At 37.2% G+C, this 17,158-nt stretch overlaps 1 pseudogene; it reads right to left on the minus strand.

Annotated features, from left to right (window-relative positions):
• Positions 1-283: 283 nt before the first annotated feature.
• Positions 284-1,011, minus strand: LOC131280728 (AP-1 complex subunit sigma-2 pseudogene; annotated as a pseudogene).
• Between the last annotated feature and the right edge of the window lie 16,147 nt (positions 1,012-17,158).

Here is a 17,158-nt window from a genome sequence, read left to right on the forward strand (position 1 = left end):
ATTCATTATTTAACATGTCAATTCCCTTTATTTTTATTTATACTGAAATATTGCACTGATCTTTGGTTTCATAAAACCAGGCTTCACATTATAATTTAAGTTTCCTCTGTCAAATATAGTGATGTAATAAATGCACATTGCCTGACTGTGTCACTTGCATGCATACACATTAGATGAAGAGAAACGAACATTCAAACTTTCATCTATCCAGAAAAGGTATCTTTCTTTCCTGCAGCATTCTAATTCATATTTAAGACCCGCAATTTCTCACTTGAATAACCAAAGTTCCCTTAAAAAAAAAAACTAGTATTTTTGTTTAGGTCTGAATGAAGCAGCTTAGCACACAGTAATACTGATAAACATCGTACACCATTAGTTAACATGGACATGAAGGCAGTGAACAGCTACAGTGTGTGAAATGCCACAAGAAGTCATCAACAAGGGAGGAGAGTTATGTCAGTCCAGTTTCTTCAAGAACACTACGTGGGGTTTCAGCTTCCTCCTGCAGGAGATCTGCCTGCTCAATTGCCTTGAGGACATTTTTCTTGGATGTTTCCTGAACTTCCCCTCCCAAAAGAAACTCATCCAAAATAAAATAAGCTTTCTCAAAATTAAAGACGATATCAAGTTCACACACACTGCCAAAATACTTGTCAAGCAATTCCACGTAACGATGAATTATTTCCAGGGTAATTAATTCATTGTCCTGATCCTCAATAGAACAGCAAAAATACAGACTAGCATATCTTTTGTAAACAATCTTCAGATCTTGCCACTCAAGAAACCTGCACATTTTAGGTTTACGTGCTAAAACAGTCTGAACAAGTTCCCTGGTAATCTTTTTCTTCTCTTTGTCTGACAGTGGGACATACCATTTCTGCAGTCGAAGCTTTCCCTGACGACTAAAAAGCAACATAAACTGCATCGTGGCCGCGGGCCGCGGGCGCGGCGGAGGTTGGTCGGCAACTGCGCGGCGGCGGCGAAGGGGAAACCCCTGTCGCCGCGGTGAAGAGGAGCAGCCGTTTCAGCGCGGGGAGCAGAAAGTACAGTTATAATAAATAACATGAAAAGAACATTGCTGTTACCCATAGTAGTTAACAGAATTGTAAAATTCTCCTCAAGGCAAAATGCTATGATAAAATATGAGATTTAAATTTAGTAGGGGGAAACTATAATATTTATAACTGAAATATTATCTACATCAAGAAACCTATGATTTTATATTAGAAATTATAACTTAGTAGTATTCCAAGAGAATTTAATGATGTGAAAATGTGAATATAGTCATACATTCAGTAGCTTCTACGTATCAACAACTACTGTTGCGCAAACAATAAATATGCATCATATAGAAAAGAATCCATTCACTATAACAAGATCAATAAAATTCTCAGGATTAAAATTATAGTAAGTACTTAGAACCCATATGAACAAAACAACAAAATTGAATGAAATAACTGTAAAGACACCTAAATTAATAGAGGATATATTCACAAGACATGCTTTCATCTTCAAATAACAAGAATGTGACTAAAATTAACATATACCATAAGAATATTTATCATTGACTTAATAAGAGGTCTGCAGATAAATCATTCCACGGTTGGCTCAGTATCTCAATAAAATTATCTGTTATTGTGATTCTTTCCACCCATATGCTATGCCACCCTCTATTACTGCATTTCACCTTCAGGCTTGTCCCTATTGCTCCAACTCTAGGCATCAGGATCTTACAGAACACCAAACAAAGCTAGAGGCAGAGGAAGCATTGGTTTAGCCTGTTCTGAATTTTGTGTAAAAGACATCATTCTAAATACTAAAATTGAAAATACTGAAAGTATTCAAGTATTGATGAGAAGGTGGAATAATTGGACTCATATCCATTGCCAGTGACAAGGTGAATTCATTCCATCACAACAGGAAACTTTTTGCAGTATTTACTACATCAAAGCGATATATCATCTCCATGACCCGAAAAAGACATTCCTATGTGTACACCAAAGAGTGATGAGTATATTTAGGTATGAAAAATACTACTAAAATGTTCATGAGACTTTTATACATATAACCAAATACAGTAAATAGCCTAAATATTCATCAACTGGAGAAAAAATAATTTTTAATATAGTCATAAAATTTCATGTTATACAACCAAAAATACTATGGACAAAACATAAATGGCTCTTAGAGATATTATAGGATTGAAGCCAGACTACATAGTACTTGATTTCATTTATATAAATTTCAAACAAGATAAGTGATAATTGATGAGTCAAGTAGGCATATAAATTACCCATATAGAATGGATTAACTGGGAAATAGTGAGAGGAAGATTTATAAGCTTGTGAAATGTTTATACTCTTGACTTGTGTTGCAGTTACACAGGTGTACAAATATGCATAAGTTCATGGAGCTGTACCATTAAGATGAGTGCACTTTCCTCACTTTATTATATATTTTATAAATCAATAAATAGAAAACAAAGCTAAATGAAAAAGATCCTTTCTTGAGCATATTCTCTCAATTCTTGCTGGTATATATACTCTAGGCCTGCAGGTGCTTTGGTAAATAATTGCTTCCTCCTGTAGCAGGGCAGTACTTTCCAAGCTTTTGGTCTAGAAGCCGTAGGGAGAGATGAGAGAGGGTAGGTAATGTCTTACAAGGTAGATACCTCAGGTAAAGCTTCTGAAAGTTCTCCAAGCAAAGAAATGATCGTAGTGTCTAGTAAGGGGTTAGTGAGTGTGGCAGTTTAAGTTTATTTTATGAATCCCCAGAAGAGAGAGATTATGTTTATAAACTAATCTATTCCTCTGGGTGTGATACCCTCTGATTGCATTAAACTCAGCTGAAGGGGCTTTGATTAGATTATTTGATAAGATTGATTTAGGGCTTATTATTGGACTACCCAGTGAGGCCCCAACCTCTTGGGACTGATATAAAGGGACTCACGTAGACAGATAGAGGGAAATAAAGGAAGCTGACATATTTTTGAGTCTGCACTATGAGAGAAGAGATTCCTTAAGCACTAAGTCCCCCAGAGGCTGAGCCCACAGAGCATCTCAAGAGGAGACCAGCCCTGCTGTATGTCTGATAGCTCACAGCTAGACTTGGGAAGAGAGCAGAAAAAACAACTGATGAAGGAGTCCCAGAAAGAGACAAGCCCTATGCCAGCTTGCACTTGAAATCAGGAACAGTTGAGTCTGAGAGAGAATGCTGGACAGGAAGGCAAGGACCAAGCAGAGATCATCCATCCTTTTGCTTCAACATTGGAAGTGGACTTTGGTAAGAAAGTGCCTTTTATGGCCTTGGAATGTAAGCTTTTACCCCAAATGAGTACCCTTTATAAAAGCCAACACATTTCTCATACTTTGCATCAGCAGCCCTTTGGCAAACTAAAATAATGAGGCACTTCTGCACGCCCTGTGATTCAAGAGATTCATGAACCTCAAGCACATGCATCCAGATGTGGATGTCTACAGCCCCACTCCTTTCCTATTAGGACCCTGACTTTAGCAGAGGAATATTCTGATCTGTGAATTCAACCCTCTTTAAACTTCAGCTACTCTAGTAATCAAGTACTGGACCTTATTTTCAGATTTTCAGCACAGCTACACTTAGGTACAGGAAACTGTACCTAAAGGCTTTCAGACTTTCACACCATGTCCTAGAATGGTAGTTGCTAACCCTAGCTTGTCATTTTACAACAAGAAATAGCTGCACAATACTCTTTATTATTGTCTCCATATCTTTCAAGAGCTAAAGATATCCTATGTTCAATGCATCACTTTCTACCTGTATCCAATTCCAATTCCTTACAGGTAAGAATTGTGTAGTTGTGATTCTGCAGCAACGTTAGCTACCATGCAGCAGAAGGTCCTCAGAAAAAGAAGTTCAGAGACTGACAGAAGCTGCATGAGCCTGCATTGAAGTGATAAAGATGTGAGCACATGTTGCATAGGTAGCAACAGCATCTGCTACATTATGAAAAGAAATGTGAAAATAATAAGTGCATAGGAATTCCAGAGACCATTAAGTCCAGTATTTAGCACTAAACAAACATTATGATTAAAAAATGGATAAACCTGGTGATAAGGCAAAGGCATGAGTTTTCCACGTCACAAAAAATAAAGACAATTAAAATATAGAAGCAAAAAATAATGAAATCTATGCACGAAAATGATAGCTAAACATGAAGCATGCTAGAACATAGCAAGATTATGAGCAATTGATGGAGTGTAAAAAATTGTTTTACATGGGATGCTTAAAATATTTTCCCACAAAATTAGTGATGCTAACAGATTGAATAATGCTACTGTTCCACAGTGACTACTGCATCAGTTAATTATTGTTTTTATTAGTTTTCCACATAAATCTATAAACATAAAAGATACAATTATAGTTTTAAAAAACTTAGTGCATATATTAAAATCCTGAACAAAACAAAATAATGATAAAGCAGAAAAGTGTTCAGAGAAGAGAGAGACTGAAGGAGAAAAATAGTGTAGTGGAAATAATATCCTCACCTTTCATAGTAAGGAGTAAAATACCCTGTCTAAAATTGACAGAACAAGAAACACAGTTGTGCCTGGAGACTACATTTGCCAAACTCCTTTGTCTACTTCTTTTCAGTTTATTTTTTTAAATTTATTGAAGTGTATCACTCATAAATAAACACACATAAACAATAAGTGTATAATAGTTGTGAACTTACAAACCAAACATATATAAAATATCAAACAAACATATATAACATCTCACCCTACCACCAATAACTTGCATTGTTTTTAAACTTTTTAAACTAATGATTAAAGAGCGTTGTCAAAATATTACTAGTAAACAAAGTAGTTTTGTCCTAACCGATCTGGTTGTTATTATCTCTATATCATTTATATATGAATATACATAAACAATTAAGTGTAGAGTAAAAATTGTGAACTTACAATGCAAACATGCATAATATCATACAGGGGTCCCATCCATCAACCTCCACCAACATCTTGCATTTCAGTTTAGATTTTGCCAACAAGAGGAACTCACAGGGAAACGGTCTTTGGCCCAGTGGTTAGGGCGTCCGTCTACCATATGGGAGGTCCGCGGTTCAAACCCCTGGCCTCCTTGACCCGTGTGGAGCTGGCCCATGCGCAGCGCTGATGCGCGCAAGGAGTGCCGTGCCACGCAAGGGTGTCCCCCGCGTGGGGGAGCCCCAAGCGCAAGGAGTGCGCCCCGTAAGGAGAGCCGCCCAGCGTGAAAAGAAAGAGCAGCCTGCCCAGGAATGGCACCGCCCACACTTCCCGTGCCGCTGACGACAACAGAAGCGGACAAAGAAACAAGACGCAGCAAATAGACACCAAGAACAGACAACCAGGGGAGGGGGGGAAATTAAATAAATAAATAAATCTTCAAAAAAAAAAAAAAAAAGAGGAACTCACAAAAGACCAAGTAGAAATTGGTGTCATCTTTGTCTCTCAGACATTGATGAGCAGATACCTGAACAAAAGTAATTGAAGACTAAGAAATATGGGGCTCCAGATTATGGTAAGTACTTTATAAATTCCCCCAAAAGTATGGTGCTAGTATCATACACCAGAAATGGCAATATGGATTAAATCGATAAAAGTATGTAGGATGCAACCTTCTGAGTTTTCCTTGGCCTTAGAATAGCCTGGGAGAACTTTAGATTTCAAAGATTTATGCTAGTGGCACAAAGATGCTAGCTGGAATGACCTCTGCTGTATTGGATTGGAATTTGAGTAATAGGTATGAACTCATGGTTTTATATCTATCTACACATGTATGTGCATTTGCATGCACAGATACACACACGCACACACACACATTCCCTAGTTCTGTCCTCTGAAAGGACTTAAGACAAGAGACCCTCTGTTAGCAAAGAGTCCATCGAGAACCCAGATCTTGATTTCTATGTACCATTCTTCACTTAAAAGAACAAAGGGTCTTTGAAGGAATAGATCTTTCTAAAACTGGGACAGGAAAGCTAGAAAATGAGCGTAGAACATATGTTGTACCTCATCTTGCATATATATAGGGATATGGAGTAAAAATGAATGTACATGGCAAGAGTGTACATTTGGCAGGAGTTGAAGCTGGGAAATTGATTTGGAAACAGACTGTGATTGATTTATTGATTGGTTCTTGAGCATTCCAAATGCATTTATTTAATAAGTTATTGTTGTGTACCTACTAAGCGCTTTATATTGCTTAGAATTGGGTTTACGCAAAGGATTATCATCGACCCCTGAAATAGAGGATCTCAGTCTTTTCATTTAACTCATTTAGGAATTAAATGTGAGAAGGTTATTTTGGGGAGAAGCAGAAGAAAATTTCTTATAGATAAAATAATCCCTGGTGGAGAGAGGGAGAACCAGACAGAAATTACAGAGCAGAGGGGGCAGTGATAAACAGAGCAGTCAGGGGGGAGACAGGATCCACTCTGAATTACCATAGAACCCTCGGGCGAAAGGGCAAGATTGCTGGATTGGGGAAGAGGCCTCTTTCTGGGGAGACATAGAAGTTGGATGAGGAGTTCATACTCAGAGTTTTCCAGGTTTTGCTACAGAAGCTAGCCATTCTGGGCCTTCATGTTGTGGGCCACCGCATACGTGGAGAACAGTTTGACCTCTTGAGCTGCAAAGAAGCAGTTGAGGAGGGAGAAGATCAAAATGGATTTCATTTCTGCAGCTAGTGGCGTTTATAATAATTTTTCAAAGCAGTTTCACCATTTTACATTCCCATCAGGAATGTATGAGATTTCTAATTCCTCCACATTCTTTCCAGTACTTAGTAAGTCAGTCTTTTTAAATTTCAGTCATTCTAAACATTCTAATAGTTGTATGGTGGTATCTCATTTTGGTTTTATTTTGCATTTCTCTAATGACTGATGATGTTGAGCATTTTTCATGGCTCATCTGTCATGATTTACTCTGTCTCATTTTTATGTCAACAAAACAATCTCAATCCCCTCCCAAGCCCACGGCAAATTCCATAAAGCACAGATGCTGCTTACATAAACACTGCAGATGCTATTTGGTGAAGTGTTTGATCAAATATTTTGCTCATTTTTATTGCGATGAATGTTTTGTTATTGTTTTGATATATGTTGAGAGTTCTTTATATGTTCTGGAAACAAATACTTAATCAGATATGTGCTTTGCAAAAATTTTCTCCCTAAATGTGTTGGTCTTTTCATTCCCTCAGTGATGTTTTATGAAGAGCTTAATCTTTTATATTTTGATGAAGTCCAATTTATCAATTTTGTCTTCTGAGGAATGTGATTTTATTGTTCAATCTAATAAATCTTTATCTAATTCAAGGTCACAAAGAGTTTTCCTAGAACTTTTATAATTTTAAATTTTATATAAATGATTCCTTATGGATTAATTTTTGCACGTGGATATCCCATTGTTTTAGCACAATTTGTAATGAAGGCTATTCTTTCTCCACTGCACTCCATTTGTGTCCCTGTCTAAAGTAAGTTTACATATATATAAACTTATTTTATTTCTGGATTCTCTATTGTGTTCCATTGATCTACTTGTCTATCTTTTTACCAATATCACATTGCTTTTATTCCTGTGATTTTATAGTAATTCTTTTTTGCATATATAAGACCATTTTTCTTTGCAGCTGAACAAATGAAAGTTAATACTACAAAATGTGAATATCAGACAAAAACCAAAAACATTATACTAAGTGAAGAGACCAGACACAGAGTACTAAATATTGTATGATCCCATTTATATGAAATGTAAATATAAATCAATTTATAAAGAAGAAATGAAATTAGTGGTTATGCAGATCTGAGAAAGGAATGCTAAGGGGTGTAGAGTCTTTCTTTTTGGAGGAATGAAAATGTTCTAAAATATTTGAGATGATGAAAGTGCTACATTGTGATTATACTAAAAACCACTGATTATACACTTTGAATGAATAGCCAGAAGTACCAGCTATGGACAGTGGAGCAAGCATACAGAGATTAAGAGGTGAGGAATTTTCTTGTTTCTCTGTTTTTTGTTTATTGAAAATGATCTAATAATGATTAAAGTAATAAATACAAAATTGTGATTATACCAAATACCATTGATTGTACACTTTGGATAAATTGTATGCTTTATTAATAGGTATTAATAAAATTGATTTGTTTAAAAAATACACTCAAAATTTTCTTTTTAAGTCTTTTGAATGTTTTCTAATCAATTTGTCTTTTTATTGTTGAGTTGTATGATCTCTTTGTATAACATGAATATTACAGCCTTTCAAATATGTGACTGCCAAATAATTCTCTCGTTGAATTGTCTGCCTCTTCACCTTTTTTACAAAATCCTTTGAGGTGCAAAAGTGTTGAATTTTGAGGAGGTACCGTTTATCTATTTTTTCTTTTGTTGCTCGTACTTTGGGTGTAAGTTTTAAGAAACTATCACCTAGCACAAGATCTTGAATATATTTTCCTATATGTTCCTCTAGGAGTTTTATGGTTGTTGTTTATATATTTAGGTCCTTGATCCATTTTGAGTTAATTTTTGTATAAGGTGAAACCCATGAAAAAAATGTGCAACATCCCCAGAGATTAGGGAAACACAAATCAAAATTACAATGAAATATCATTTCACACCTCTTAAACTGGCTTCTATTAGAAGTCAGAAAACTAAAGTTGGAGGGGATATGGAAAGATAGGAATGCTTATTTACTGTTGGTGGGAATGTGGAATGTTACAGCCACTGTTTGGCTGTTCCTAAGGAAGTTGGATATAGACTTGCCACATGACCCAGTAATACCATTACTAGGTATATACCCAGAAGAACTGAGAGCAGAGACACGAACAGATATCTGCATTCCAATGTTCATAATGGCATTATCTACGATTGCCAAATTTGGAAACAACCCAGTTGTTCATCAACTGATGAATGGATACACAAATTGTGGTGTATACACATGATGGAATATTATGTTGTGGTAAGAAGAAATGAAGTCGTGAGAGAAAGGACAACATGGATGAACCCGGAGGGCATTATGTTGAGTAAAACAAGGTAGGAACAAAAGGACAAATTAAGGATGAATGTGCTATTATGAACTAAATACATGGTTTCAAATCATGGAGTTAATGATTAGAGTAAAGGTCATCCGAAAATTGAATGAGAGTAGAGAGTGGAAATTGAGGGTTAATCTGTGCAGAATTGGTAAAAATGTTTGTTTGTAAATTTTGGAAGTCAATAGAAATGGTGAAAGCACATCATAGTGTTTGTAACTAGAAGAAACATTACATGGATATGACTGTGGTTGAAAGGGAAAGTCTCAAGTTATGCATGTTCTGAGAATGAAAGCTAATACCTGTAAAATGGGACTGTATAAAATTATATGACCAATGTATAACATAAGTATGGGTGATAATGCATATATGTCTGTTTTTTCAAAATATAAATCAAAATATGCTAGAGAGAAGGAAAAAGAATAGCAACTATGAATGGCAGGATAAGCATAGAGAGATTGCAAGGGGATGAGTTTTGTTTGTTTATTATTATTATTATTAGAAAAACGAAGTGCTTTCAGAAGGACTGAAGTGATAAATGTACATCTATGTGTTTACACCATTGATTATACACTTTGAATGGATTTACCATTGATTGTACACTTTGAATTGATTTACACTTCATTTAGGTTTCAATAAAATCAATTTGTACACTTTGAATGGATTTACACTTTATTTTGGTTTCAATAAAATCAATTTTTTAAATACAAAATAAAATGAATTTTATTTTATTGATTGTACACTTTGAATAGATTTAAACTTTATTTAGGTTTCAATAAAATCAATTTTTAAAAAATACAAAAATAAAATGAATTTTTAAAAATGTGAATCCATTTTCTTCAGTTACAGATGTTTGTTAAATGTTTACAATTATTTTGCAAAATTCAAGAGGGCTAGTAACCCAGTTCTTTGTATCCTGTCTTTGTCTTCTCCTGGTGGACCGTTGGTAGGATCTGTGAATGAAAGTTCCACAAGATGGTCTCTTCTCCCTAGATCAAGCCTGAGTTTTGTCCATAGAAAACTTACCCAATAGAAGAGTGACCAACTGGATTTGAATAGTGGATATTGTTGGGGTATCTCCTGTTTGTGGTCAGTGGCTTCATGTATTTACTGCACTTTTCTGGGTTTAGTGAGCTGAAGCCCAATTCTGCTCTAAATCCTCTCCCCCTCCTTTGCAGACCAGGGGTAGTTCTTTGGCAGAAGGTGATGCTCTGCTAATTCCCTGGTGTTTATATAACACCTCTCACCTTTCGTGTCTCTCCCCTCTGGCAAAAGTACTCTTTCCTGAGATATAAGAATACTTGAACCTTTTCTCTTTGTGGCTCTGAATGGAGATTCATCCAAACTCGGTCTCCTGGATACCTGCTGCTTCTCACTGTGTACCTGACTAGGGGTCAGAGATTTTAAGTCACTTTTTTACCCAGAGGAGAACATCAGCTTCTCACTGGGGCACTCCAATCTGGTGTCACTGTTTGAGATCTGGAGGTTACAGGCTTTAGGTCTGTAGTTCACAATGGTGGTGGCCCCAGTACTAGGAGATGGTTTGGAAATTTGAGGAGTTTTGGTTGTCACACTGATTGGAGGGAGTTACTAGTACTTAGAGAATAGGGTCCAGCTATCCTGCAATGTGCAGGATAGTCCTGCTATTCTGAAGACCTTTCCTGTGCCCACCTGGCGGACATTAATGTAGGTATAAAGATTGCTACAAATTAATGAGTCCAAAACCTGACTGCATTTCATACCAAACACAAAAATTTTATCATGGAGGTAATATACAGTGAAATTTTTAGGAATGCACTATTGTGTAAACCAAGGGTTTTTTTGGTTTTTTTTTTGTCTTTAAGATGATTTTCAACATTTCAGAAAATTCCACCACTGATGGCTATGCTGCTCATGGTGCCTGATCTCTCAGCAGGGCACATCTGTGTCCATATGTGTTTGCATCTGCTGTGCTAAACCTGGTTTTGTGTTAGGGTCCAGCATGTGACTCCTTTATTATGGCTTCTGGTGTAGGTGTATCCAGGCATTTCTATTAAAATAATTATGTTACAATGAGTTATTTTCCTTTTATATATCTTTTGTTGACTGTGTTGATTTGAGTCTTTCATCCAACCCCTAGAAAAGTATGTTCTTAAATAGAACCTCCTGTGAACCTTTGGTTAGATTAGATCAGTTGGGGGTCATTTGATTAGATTGCTCCAGTAGGGTATAGCTCAGGGTGGTCTTAATCCTCTTATTGGAGTCCTTTATAAATTAAGTAATAAAAGCCTCAGGCAAACAGAAAGAAGGACTCAGAGGTAGAGAGAAACCTCTAGAAGTTGCAATAATGTAACTGGGAGTGAAAAATCCTACAGACAGAGCAACCTGAAGCTGAAGCAACAAGGCCCAGAGGAGAGAGGAGAGAAAAGCTGACCCTGACATGTGCCTGATCTCCCACAGCTGAGCTCGGGGAGAAAGTGAGCCTGGAGGAGAAGGCAGAGACCAGCGGAGCCACCACTGTACCTTGCCACGTGGCAGGAGTCCAGGATCACCAGAAGCTGAAGTTCAGTGAGGTGAGATCTCTGATGATGCCTTGATTTGGACATTTTCACAGCCTCAGAACTGTAAGCTTTTAACCTAACAAATTCTCTTTATAAAAGCCAACCCATTTCTTGTATATTGCTCCCAGCAGCTTTTAGCAAAGTATGACATTGACATTTAGCATATTATATTGATTTTTGTGAAATTTTATGTGAGGCTTTGTGATATTATCTGTGAATTTCAATAAAAAATAATAAAGGGGACATTACAGCATATTGAATTTAAAATAGTCTTAGGTCTCATTAGTGTGACTGCCTACTCTGGGGGTTTCTATTTCAGTTACTACAGGCTGGAGGACAATGGTGGAGAGCTCAGACACTGGCGCCAGACTGCAGGGTCTAAATCCCACCTCTGCCTCTTGCTAACTTTGAGACCTGGAACAAGTTTCTCTCTCTCTTTATGCCTTGTGTTTTTATTATTATTATTTATAAGATATGTATTTATTATTATTTATTACTATTATTTATAAAATATGTATTATAATACATCATATGGTTTTTTGATGATTAAATGGGTTAATATAAAGCACTGGGAACACTTCAAGTATTCAACTATTGCATTAAAAGTTTCACTGTGATCAGACTTACCAGTCTTAATTCTCCCTACTTCATAATTTAGAGTCCAGAAGAAAATAAACTTCTTACAGTGCTGCAGTACAGTATAACAGATGTGATCTTGTTTACATTACATCAAAAGGATGTGAGGTGGGTATGAGCGTCACAAGGAATAAAACTCAAGCACACAAAGATTACACTTGACTGAATTTGACTTAGTCTTCCAGTCTCTCTTATCCTTCTGGTAATGAAGATTTTAATGAGGCCAAATTCAAGGTAAACTCAGCCAACTGAGACTAAACTCAATCACTGGAAAATGCTAAGTTCATTCATGATTCTTCCTTTCCCCTTCCTCTTCCCTTCTCTCTATTAATATTCCAAGTGTGAGGCTTGAGGGCTATAGAACACCCAGACATTGGTAGGGAGGGCCTGTCTAGCTCATGGTCATTGGAATTGGACTATTGCTGCTCTCACAGAGATGACTGTACTCGTTGGTCACTGGCACACATCTCTAAATTTGTATTGCCAGGACCCCAAGCAAGTCCTGTCTTCTTGTCAGCATTCAGAACTGTGCAAAGGTTTGCCTCATCTATATGCCTTTTCAGATGTGTTTGTTCACTTTGAGCCTCTTCCATAAATTCTTTGGGACTCAGGACCTCTCAGTTGTATGCCCCCTCAGAGCTGGGACACATTGAGGCCACAAACATCTTCTTAGACTACTGTACTTGAATACTGCTACTCTATCATTCAGGAGGCAGGTGGGGCCCCAAACTAATATTGGTGCCTTCCTGAAGCTCCCAGTCTCTGAGAAATATCGTTGGGAGCCAGACCAAGTTGAGAGTTGCAAAACTTGTCTACTTCTATTAATCTTTCCACCATTCTAGTCCCCAAAACTCAGATCCTAGAGCAAGGGTTCTTACCTTGAATTGAAATAACTTGCACTTGAATCGAAATAAAAGAAGTCATTATTGTAGTGGGTATGTGTTGGTACAGATGTGATATACTTATTAAATAATACACAGTATAGTGTGGACTTAGTAAGGGGTCCATGGTTTTCACCTAACAAAGGGTCCGTGGAACAAAAAATGGTTGTTAAGTACCCCTGTCCTAGGGAATCTGTGACATACCTCCCCAAGCCCTTCCTAGCCCCCAGGCTAGCCAGACTATTATCTCCTTTCCTCGTTATAAGAACACAAGCTTCCATGCACGTTTCCCATATCCATTAGCAGGGAGCTCAGGCTTTAGGGCCTGAGAATTTTAGGCTCTTGCATTTTAGAATTGAAAAAAAAAATCAAGATTTCTAACAGCAGTTTATTCTGGAGAAATAAATGGGGATTCAGGAATAAAAGTCACTTTAAAAACCACAAAGCACTGTATATACATAGCATACTATTGTTAGAAAGAAGACACTAAGTAAAGTTTGGAAGCTTGAAGAAATTGGACAAGGTTTGGAAAATGATTCTTGAAAATAGTAAAGTCAACTGGAACTGGATAAGAGCTATAGGCACGCAGAGTGGCCTGGGAGGAGTGGTCAATAACCCTAAGGGGAGTGTTCTCCTTTCCCCTTTTGTAGCATCCTGCCTATACCTTGTACTCCACCCAGGCACCTAACATTGCCTCACCCTGACCCTAAATCATCCTTTCCAAAACCAGCCCGTCCAACAGCCAATTTAGATATGTAAAACTATTTCCCTAAAGGGAATTATTCCAATTTCATTATTGATACATTTACCTAAGTTTGAGTTTATAAAATACAATCTTCAAAATAAGAAGAGATAGGTTTTTCATACTTGAAATACATACTTTTTAAATACATACTCTTGAATGTATTTAAAGACTATGTGGAAAGCATATAGTATTACAAAGAAGAAACAAACCATTAACCAAAAACAATTATAGGGAAGCAGATGTAGCTCAAGTGATAGAGCTTCTGCCTACCATATGGGAGGACCTGGGTTTGATCCCTGGGGCCTCCTGGTGAAAAAGAAGAAGAAAGCATGCCCATGCAGCAAGCCAGTGCCTGCGCGAGTGCCCACATAGTGAGTTAGTGCCCCATGCTAGTGAGTCGTGCAGCAAGATGATGCCACATCAAAAGAAAGACAAGGGGAGAGTCAAGGTGAAGCAGAGCAGGAATCAGGAACTGAGGTGGTGCCATTGACAGGGAACCTCTCTCCCCATCAGAGGTCTCCAGGATCAAATCCCAGTGAATCCTAGAGGAAAGAATATGAGAAAAGAAAACCAACACAAACAGCAAAAACAGCAGGGCAGGAGGAGGGGAAGGGGAAAATAAATAAACATATCTTTAAAAGAAAAAAAACCAATTATGGCTATCATTTTGGTGAATTGTTTGCATCATTTGTCTACATATTGAGTTTTATATCTAAGTTTAATTTAGATACTTCTTATCAAACTCTATCTGCAATTTAGTAGGCCTTAATTTTTCCTTAGCATATTGTTTTAATTCTTAAAATTTTATTTATCAAACCAACCTTTTCCATAGTTGTAATTTCTAAGATTAAAATTCATCTATTGAGCAAAACAGTAACAGCTAATAGAGGAAAAATTATTACTACAAATGATGAGTGATATCATGCACTGATTTACTGGTATTGGTACTGATGTAAGCATTTGCTGATATACACCAAATTCATCCCTAGACTGCACTGTAATTTTTATCGTATGTCTTGTGAGTCCATGTCACAATCTGTTATGCATTGATACTTATGAAACTGAAGAATGTCTGCCCATGGGCTCCTGGGGTTTGCTGACTAGGGCCAATGCTTTAATATTCTTCATATATTCACATTCCCATTTATAAGCACAGGAGTAATTTAGTCAATACCTGAGGTTTAACAAATTCATGCATAACACTTCATCATATATAAACTTAATAAATATCCAATTTTCTTTTTTCTTCACTTTTCTTTTTATAAAAGGAACTCTTTATATGTAATTTATTTAGGTCTGTGGACATGTCCAATCAAGATATCTGACACTGTCAACTTCTTCTTCTAGGTAAAAATTTCCCACACATTATTCACTGTTCTTCTAAACACACAAGGCAAGTGTTTGAACAGCAACGGCCAATGATCAGAAAGGGCCTATATTATGGGCTACTCAGCAGCCTGTGGTGTAGTCTGGTTCAAATTTGTCAAAATATTATTGTCTTGTCCAATTAGGGTCTCTTCATGTAGAATAAACTGGCCTGAAATAATGATTTAATTGGAAACAAGTGAGTCACTGTCATGACAGAATACTTAGAATGAAGAGGATGTGGTCTAGTTCAACTAAAAGTACTGTTCTGTATCAAGAGGGGGCTTAGATTCCACATGGATGCTGGATGCAATAAGGTCCACAGGATGGAGGAATACAGTATGGATTAGAGTGGACTTACTTATATTCTATTCATTAACTATTGTGTTTAGTAATCGAAGAAAATGTGGCATTGGTGTGGAGAAAGTGGCCATGGTGGCTGCTGGGGGTAGGGAGTAGGAGGAAGAGATGTGATGTGGGGGCATTTTTGTGGGTTGGAGTTGTCCTGGGTGGTGCTGCAGGGACAGTTACCAGACATTGTATGTCTTCCTATGGCCCACTGGGTGGGCTGTGGGAGAGTGAGGGCTATGATGTGGACCATTGACCATGAGGTGCAGCGGTGCTCAGAGATGTTTTCACCAAGTGCAATGAATGTCTCATGATGATGGAGGAGGTTGTTGTTATGGGGGAAGGAGTGGGGTAAGGGGGGTGGGGGTTATATGGGGACCTCATATTTTTTGAATGTAACATTAAAAAAAAAGACAAAAAATTATAAAAAAATAAAATAAAAGTATACTGTTCTGCCTGTGTCCTGGCTTCATAGTAGCCCCTGCTCTTCCAGGGAATGGGTGTTACTCCTTTCCTTGGACTCCATTCAACAGCACTACTGCGATAAACTTCCCATGACTTGAGCTATGGTTGTCTCTTGCATCCCAAAGAGCCTGGCTAGAATGTTTCCACATTATTTGCTTATGCATTAGAGTGGGAGACCCTCAGGATATGTGTTACTCACTCTTCTTTTGCATTTTGTTTTCTACCCTCATTTTTCACAATGGCACAAAAAAATTTTATTTCTGTAGTTACAAGAGAATGTTCTGTAGATATCCTTGACTTCAGATTTTTAGCTTACCATTTTCTATTTGCATGAGCTTAAGGGAGGTGTGCCATTATAGGAGTAGAATTTTAAAATCCTGAAAATCCTCAAAAATAGAAGAAAACACCATCTAGCATTGAATAAGTCCCCAGAGGGACAGAACCACCCCTCTCATATCTGAAATCTAAATTTGGTGCTAGAAATTTTGGGCAAATGCCCATTCATACAAATTGGTTCTTTAGTGATTTGTCTTGAGGAGAAATGGTTTTGGCCAGTTTACCTAGGACAATCTATTCCCATGTCTGATATATTCTCATCCATAAATGTGTAAAACTAGTGTCAGTGTTAGTAGTGGTCAGTGGAAGCCAAATTCAAGGTTGTCAATTAAGTAGGAAGATAGAAAACATTTAATTCAGATCACACTGTGAAGGAGTTTAGCATTAATGAGCATTGAAGAGGAAAGTAACAAGAACTGGTATCAAGGGTGAAGAATTCTTTTTTTTATGTAAGAAAAAATTTTCGCCATATTAATAATGCATGGGAAAAGCAGTAGAGAGGAAGAAATTGAAGATAGATTATGAAGAACTTTAAATAGAAAAACTGCCAATGAGGGACATTAGATTAGCCTGATTAAGTCAAATGTTTACTATGGCCAGGAAACCTGGATGGTTTACTTGTCTGTACTTGGGCCATGAGTCCATCAATGAATGGAGAGTGGGCTACTGTGATTAGGATGGAGTTTGGTCCAGGGGTTGTGAGATCATCCCTAGAACATGCCCTCATTCACCATCATGGTTTTATCTACAACTGTCCACTTCTTGTCTCCCATTTGTACTGTACTTTGGATGTCAGCTT

The sequence above is a fragment of the Dasypus novemcinctus genome, chromosome 12, assembly GCF_030445035.2.
Source record: "Dasypus novemcinctus isolate mDasNov1 chromosome 12, mDasNov1.1.hap2, whole genome shotgun sequence".
Taxonomy (NCBI): Eukaryota; Metazoa; Chordata; class Mammalia; order Cingulata; family Dasypodidae; genus Dasypus; species Dasypus novemcinctus.